Genomic DNA, 8430 nt, shown 5'->3' with positions numbered 1-8430 from the left:
GTAATTGCTGCAAGCACCTCTGAGGGAAAGCCGCCCTCAAGTTCCGAGTTCTGCCCGCTGCCAGACAGTCCAGTTTCTCCCCGTATGAGTCCTGGGTCCCCAGAGACTTCCCGGAACCGGAGTTCAGAGCAGTCGGGAGATTGTGATTCCCTCCCGATTCAAAAAGACAGCCACGTCCTCAGGTGCCAGCCCCTTTCCGTGCGCACTCGAGCCTCCATACCTCTGCACTTTACTTCCGCAGCTCCTCAGAGTCTCAGTGTGCTTTTCTCTTTCCTTCTAGTTGTAGAATTCCACTCAGCCAGCCTTCCTGTGGTTCTGGATGATGTACGTTTTGTCTTTTCGTTGTATTTTTGAAGTTGTTGTGGGAGGCAGCAATTTCCGGTGTTTACCTATGCCACCATCTTGGTTTCTCCTTTAATATATTTTATTATATCAATTATTGTGGGGAGCTGATATAGGGTTAAGCCTCAGACTGACCTGTGGGCAAAGTCATAAACAATTCCCAGCTTAGAGGGCACAGTCCTCTTAGCATAATTAGGCTTGACCTTATAACGCTCCCTAGATCTTACTTGGGAAGCTAATGGGCTGAGGGAAGTGCAACAAGAACAAAAACAAAGTGAAACTTACAAGAACTGTGTAACTATGGAAACCACTACCTTGTTTACCGCTCACTATAAAATAAAGGCTCAGCTTGCCTTGGGATCTTTCTATGTGGCCTCAGCCAGGCACAGGGAAGATCCACGGAGACTAAGGAGAGCTAGAGAGTTCTGAACGCTGTCTCCGTGTAAATCATTCTTCGCGTAAATCATTCTTTGCCGACTCCGTCCACACCTTTGGGAACCCCTGGACCTCTGGGGCTGGACCCCGGCAAATTATGAGAGAGAATTATTGATAAGTTGCCTCCTACACGCCCCCTAATGGGGATGGAGCCTGCAACTTGGGCATGTGCCCTGAACAGGAACTAAACTGTGACCTCCTGGTTCATGGGTCAACACTCAACCACTGAGCCAAACTGGCTGGGCTAAGGTATGTTATCTTATGTGGACAAAAAGGGGCCACATACTAACCCTGAAAAGCTTAGGGGCGGCATGTGTGGCGGCCTTACAAACTCAGACCTAAAATAACCACAAAGGATGGTCTGAAATTAAAACTTTTTAACTAGAAGCAGTTTATGGCAGGTAGTCATGTCCTAGGCTAGAACCTTCCCTGACAAAAGTCCATCTTTACCTTAATTGAGCCTGTCTATTGCTCTTTGCATCTATGATAATGTACCTATGGAATATCAAAATAAGTTCCTTTTTCTGGACCCATCTGAGCACAGGTACTGTACTAGAGCAGAGACCACAAATCCCCTCGTTGTTATTGAGTTAACTGGTGACTGTTAACCATCCTGCACCCACCTATGTAAAAGTGTGTGCCCATCATTTTATTTTTTATTCAATCCCAGAAGTTTCCCTCATTTGCTGTCTCTTTCTTCCCTAATCTATCACCAATGGATTTCATGTAACCCACTTACGTCTTCTCTTTTGATTGTAATGTATAAAATAAGGCACAAAACTGCTATTCTCTGGAGCATTTTATCAATCCATTGAGAGTTTGCTTCCTGGCAATTGTCATCAGATTGGCTTAAATAAACTCACAAAAAGTCTCTATAGGTCTGAATGTTTCTCAAGATGACACTTAAATGCAAAAAGATAATAGACGAGTTCACTTAAGGCAGAGCTTTTCAACCCTTTTCATCTCATACACATAAATTATGTAGTAAAATTGTGTGGCATGCCAAAAAATATTTTTTTTTGCCAATCTGACAAAAACAATAGGTATAATTTTGATCCATTCACACCTCACAGCTATTGTCATTTTTTAAATTTGTGGTGCTTCCTGAAGGTAGCTATCTAGAACAGATTAGCATTTTTTCAGATCTATTTATTAAAACAAAATATTTAAATATTTTTTCAGAGTACTGCAGATCCCAAGAACTGCATGGAACTAATTTTAAGGCATAATGAGTAGGAAGCAGCATGAAAACAAGAAGTGTCACCGCCCAGCCCAAGGAGAAGCTAAAGAAAAAGCAGCCCCACGGGAGGATGAACCAGAGGGGTGGGCTTCTTTCCAGCTAAATCTGCTCTTCCTATAAAGGCACTTTGCAGAAAAGGGAGTGTATAACCAACTCTACAGAAAATGGAGGTGCTGCCCAGCCTGTGTGGCTCAGTGGCTGAGGTCACGGTTCAATTCCCGGTCAGAGCACATGCCCAGGTTGTGGGCTCAATCCCCAGTAGAGGGTGTGTAGGAGGCAGCCAATCAATGACTCTCTCTCATCATTGATGTTTCTAGCTCTCTCTCCCTCTCCCTTCCGCTCTGAAATCAATAAAAAAATATTTTTAAAAATGGAGGTGCTGAGTAAAGTGTGTGCATTTTTTTTATAACTGTGTTCTTGTGTTCTGTATTGTTTGGTTTATTGGTTTTATCAAGTTTTATACAGGTGCAGAAAAAACTTAAAGCTACATTAGCACAGAGAACGGTTTACTGTTGTTTCAGAGAAAGGCTAATATCACTGAGTATCTTAGAAGCTGGACTGAAATCACATGGTTTTGCTTCCCTAGTTTTGGAAGTATTCCTCTTGGTTGCCAAGAGAAGGGATTCACTGACATCCACAGCAACTATGGCATTTGCTGTGGTGTGGGGAAATTAAAACTATTTAGGTCCTCTTCTCCTTTCCTCTGTGCCATGAGAATGAACTTCCTGTCCTTAAACTCAGACCTCTTGAGACTTGGCACTCCTTTTCTCACAGGTTTCAAATCTAGTATTTTCATTGACAACACTGAGACGGAGTCCCTCAAAGGGGCCAGGGACTATTGGGCTGTTTGTGTTTGTGTGCATTTTTAAATTCTGCAATTTTAATTAAATGTCCTCCTCAAATAGACTTTCTTTGGTTTTGTAGCTTTTCCTTTTCTGTAGTCTATGGAAATAAGGAAATTTGAAAGTTGCTATATACCATGGTCACCCATGACCTGCCTGAAAAATCGTGATTCCTAATGTAAATTATCTTTAATAACACAGACACAATTTGGAGAGACAGAGACAGAGACAGAGAAATATGAATGAGAATGAGAATGAATCAGTGAATCACTGGATCACTGGCTTGGATAAAATATTCCTGGACTCTAATTTCCTATCTTTCAGACAACCTTCTGAGGGCTCATTTGAGGTCTCAAGTGTCCTGATGATAGGAAAAGAAAGCTTTGGAAAGTGAGTGTGAGAGTTTATTTGTGGAAACTGACATTCTAATTCTAAAATTAGGATGAAATTATAAGTAAAATTACATGGAAATTCAAAGGACTGAGAATGCCAAAGCAATCTTTAAAAACATATTGTTGAACTAGAGGCCCGGTGCATGAATTCATGCACAGGTGGGGTCCGGCAAGCCCACCCTGATGGGGGCCAATCAGGCTGGCAGGGGAGAGGGGATGCAGGAGGTTGGCTAGCCAGCGCCACCCCCAATCATGGTTGCGGGGGGGGGGGGCGATTGGGGGCTGGGCTGGCTGGGGGTAGAGGCTGTGGGCAGTTGCGGGTGCCGATCAGGGCCCTGATCGGGCTGGTTGACTGCCGCAGTGTGCGTCATAGCAACCGGTCGTTCTGTCGTTCCAGTCGCTTGGCTTTTATATATATAGACTAGAGGCCTGATGCATGAAATTTGTGCAAGAGTAGGCCTTCCTTCCCCTGGCTGCCAGCATTGGCTTCCCTCTGGCTTCCCTAGCAGCCCCAGCTTTGTCCAGAAGAATGGAAGGACGTCCTGAAGTATGTCCGGTCTAATTAGCATGCTATGCTTTTATTATTATAGATTACTAGAGGCCTGTTGCATGAAGAGATTCGTGCAATAGGCCTTCCTTTCCCGTGGCTGCTGGCACCAGTTTTCCTCCGGCACCCGGCACCCAGGCCTTCACTCTGGCCAGGCTCCAGCCGGAGCGGGCCCTGCAGCCATGAGGCTTTCGCTGCTCTGTGGGCCCCGCGGCCCTGAGGCTTTCGCTGCTCCGCCGGCCCTGGGGCTGTCAGGCTTCGCTCCACCGCTTGGAGCCTATGTATGCAAATTAACCGCCATCTTTGTTGGTGGTTAATTTGCATATCGCTCTGATTGGCTGGTTAGCATAGCGAAGGTACAGTCAATTTGCATCTTTGTCTATTATTAGGTAAGATTTGCACTACCAGCTATGAAGATTTATTATAAGCTACAATAATTAAGAAAATATGGCTCTAGCTGGTATTTCTTAGTGGCTAGAGCAGGGGTGGGCAAACTTTTTGACTCGAGGGCCAAAATGGGTTCTTAAACTGGACCGGAGGGCCGGAACAAAAGCATGGATGGAGTGTTTGTGTGAACTAATATAAATTCAAAGTAAACATCATTACATAAAAGGGTATGGTCTTTTTTTTTTCAGTTTTATTCATTTCAAACGGGCCGTAGTTTGCCCACGGCTGGGCTAGAGTGTCAGTCCACGGACTGAAGAGTCCCAGGTTTGATTCCAGTCAAGAACATGTACCTCGGTTGCAGGCTCATGTTGGGGCACATGTGGGAGGCAACCAATCAATGTGTCTCTCTCACATCAATGTTTCTCTCTCCCTTCCTTTCTCTCTAAAACATCAGTGGAAAATATCCTTGGTTAGGATTAACCAGAAAAAAAAAAGAAAATATGGTATCAGTGCAAGAATAGATAGAGGCTTCCAGTCAAGATGGCAGCATAGGTAAATGCAGTACTTGAATCCTCCCAAAACCACGTAAAAAATACAACTAATCTGCCTTTGCCTTGTTGCTACAGAGAGAGCAAGATGAGTCACCAGCAACTCTATTGGAGCCATCCGAGGAAATTCAGCCAGGGTTCTCATTTGTGCTGTGTCTGCTCAAACCGCCAGTCTGATCTGGAAGTACAGCCTCAACTTGTGCCACCAATATTTCCGTCAGTATGTGAAGGACATAGGCTTCATTAAGTTGGACTAAGTGAACTTCATGAATGGGTAGTTCAAGACATCTACCTTATGACAGAATGCTCTTTGTACACAAAATAATTTTTAAAACCTTCAAATATAAAAAAATACAACTAATCTTCAGAACAACCATCATTCAGAACCACTTGAAATCTGACTGAATGGAAGTCCTACAACTAGGGAATTAAAGAAGAAGCCACATGAAGACTGGTAGGAGTGGCAGAAGCACAGAACAGGCTGGACCCACACTTATGTGTGGCTTTTTTTTTTTATTCAGGAGGGATATCTTGGCTGCTGCAGTCCCCCCTGAGAAGCGAGGGGTCACAACCCCATACTAGACTCCTTCTGCCCAGGCTTCCAGTGCCAGGAAGAGAAGTCCTTATAATTTCAGGCTATAAAAACGAGTGGGGATTGAATCTGAGAATGATGCAGGCTGCTGGAGTCGGAGGAAGCTCCTGTTAAAGGGCCTGTGCACGGAATTACTCAGACTCACTCCCTCTGAGTTCCAGCACTGGGGCAGTAGCTTGAAAGGAACCAGGGACATATGGGGAGGAACTGGATTGTCTGGCATCAGAGCAAGAACTTGGGGGTGGCTTTCTCCCAGACAGAGTGCTTGCAGGGCTCACTACTCCTGTGCTGAGACCTCCTCCATCACAGAGCTGACTGGTAGCCATCTCTGAGTTTCCATCAGCCTGCCTCACACTGTTCATTCCATCCTAGTGACTCCCTGAGACCCTGGCCCATCCAATTTGCAGCCCCACCCAAGCTGTTTGCAGTTGCTTCTTCATATGAATGGCTTGTCCTGGCTCAGGCTTCAAACTTTGCTAAAATCTCTTAAACAATCAGCAGCTGGAGTCAACATGCTCCAAACCTATCAATAAAAGGCCCAAGAACCGGCACTAGCATCACCCCGCCTTGATTCACAGCTGGGCCTCCTTTAGACACTTCCTAGCCCAGGGGTGGGCAAACTTTTTGACTCGAGGGTCACAATGGGTTCTTAAACTGGACCAGAGGGCCGGAACAAAAGCATGGATGGAGTGTTTGTGTGAACTAATATAAATTCAAAGTAAACATCATTACATAAAAGGGTACGGTCTTTTTTTTTTTTAGTTTTATTCATTTCAAACGGGCCGGATCCCGCCCACGGGCCGTAGTTTGCCCACGGCTGTCCTAGCCCAATACAAGTGGCAGCCATCTGCAGATTTCTCTTTAGCTTGTGCTGGTTGGCCCCAAGCAATGGCTGACTTTGCACCTCCTCAGAGGCCCCAGAGGCAGTGCACCTGGTGGACATCTTCCGACCACATTGGATTACAACCCTACCACCTCAATGAAAGACACACTCAAGGGGCAGACTCAGTGAGCACGAAAGCCCCACTGAAGCAAGTCCTGCTCCATAAGGGTGTCTCCTGCACAGCAGCTCTTCCACTGTAGTCGCAGATGGTCCTCACAGCCAATTGGCCTGGAGATCAATTCCTCCTAGTAATGACAACTGTAATCAAGGCTCAACTACAGAAAGACTGTGCATACAGCCCACACAGGGGTGCAACTAGAGTGCCCACCCAGCTCAGGTGATTGGGGAGGCTGAGCCACTGGGCCATACAGTAATATCTAATACACAAGGCCACTCTACCAATTCCAGGAGACATAACAGTTCTACCAAATACAAAGAAATAAGCAGCCAAAATGCAGACAAAGAAACATGTTACAAATGAAAGAAATGGAAGCAAGCAAACTACTGGATACAGAGTTCAAACAATGATTATAAAGTTAGTCAAGGATCTTAATGAGAGCCTCAGAGACCTACTGAGACTTTCAAAAATCTTAGTATGTCAAAGACATGAAAAAGACCAGTGAGAAACTGAGCATAGACTAACTGAAATAAAGAATAACTTACAGGGATTCAACAATAGAGTAGAGGATTCTGAGAATCATATCAACAATTTGGAATGTAAGGAAGCAAAAAACACCCAACCAGAAGAGCAAAAAGAATAAAAAAATAAGAAGACAGTGTAAGGAGCCTCTGCGACAACTTCAAGCACACCAACATTCGCATTATGGGGGTGCCAGAAGGAGAAGAGAGAGAGAGCGCAAGATATTGAAAAATTTGAAGAAGAAATAATGACATAAAACTTCCCCTACCTGGTGAAAGAAATAGACTTACAAGTATAGGAAGCACAGAGAGTACCAAACAAGAGGAACCCAAAGAGGCCCACACCAAGACACATCATAATTAAAATGCCAAGGTATAAAGACAAAGAGAGAATCTTAACACACTGGGGACCAGTAGTTTTATTGCTAGCTTTACCCAGTGGCCAGATCAGTTTCTATTGAACGAGTACAAAAAAACGTTTTACATAAATGTTAAAGACATGCTTTAAAATTAAATACCCATCGCATTTTGAAGTTATTTATTACATGTTCTTACAAGTTAATATCTTTTTTAAAAATTCTCGTGATTGGCCACAAGCCTTAGAACAGAAAATACGAAAATTCTCATGATCTGTCTGCAATGTGTTAAAAGCAGCAAGAGAAAAGCAGTTAGTTACTTACAAGGGAATACCTATATGACTGTCAGCTATTTCTCAACAGAACTATGCAGGCCAGAAGGGAGTGGCAAGAAATATTCAAAGTGATAAATAGCAAGGACCTACAAACAAGATTACTCTACCCAACAAAGCTATCATTTAGAATGGAAGGTTAGATAAAGAGCTTCACAGACAAGAAAAAGCTAAAGGAGTTCATCACCACCAAACCAGTATTACACGAAATGTTGAAGGGTATTCTTTAAGAGGGAGAAAGAGAAAGAGAAGAGAAGGAGAAGGAGAAGGAAAAGAAGGAGGAAGAGGAGGAGGACAACAACAGCAACAACAAAAACATAAAATGGCAATAAATACATATCTATCAACAACTGAATCTAAAAATCAGAATGAAAGAACAAGAAATCTAATGAACAAAATAAACTGATGAATAAAATAGAATCAGAGGCATGGAAACATGGAACAAACTGACTAATCTCAGAGGGAAAGGGGCGGGGGAGATTAACCAAGTATCTTATACGCATATATACATTTACCTATGGACACAGACAATAGGGTGGAGAAGGCCTGAGGCAGAGTGGGAACCAGGTGGAGGAGGACAATGGGGGGGAGGGGGAGACGGTACATCTGTAAAACTCTCAACAACAAATATTATTTTAAGATTCAAAAAAAGGTAAAAGGAAAGAAAGGCAAGCCACAGTCTGGAAGAAAATACATCCGACAAATATGTAGCATTAAATAACTCCTTATACTCAATGACAAACTAGTACAAAATAAATGGACAAGACTTGAACAACCTCACCAGGGAGGGTAACAAATAGCACATGAAAAGACACCCAACATCATTAGCTGTGAGAAATTAAATTAAAACCCCAATTTAGATACACCCACTAAAATGACTACAATTAAAAAGATT

The 8430-nt window shown here is 43.5% G+C and overlaps 1 pseudogene; it reads left to right on the top strand.

Moving 5' to 3' along the window:
* Positions 1 to 4821: 4821 nt before the first annotated feature.
* On the top strand, positions 4822 to 5051 carry LOC102257078 (annotated as a pseudogene).
* The last annotated feature ends 3379 nt before the right edge of the window (positions 5052 to 8430 follow it).

This window comes from Myotis brandtii, unplaced genomic scaffold (assembly GCF_000412655.1).
Source record: "Myotis brandtii unplaced genomic scaffold, ASM41265v1 scaffold193, whole genome shotgun sequence".
In the NCBI taxonomy this organism is placed as follows: domain Eukaryota; kingdom Metazoa; phylum Chordata; class Mammalia; order Chiroptera; family Vespertilionidae; genus Myotis; species Myotis brandtii.
The sequence above is the reverse complement of the archived record's forward strand: the minus strand, read 5'-3'. Positions and strand labels throughout refer to the sequence as shown.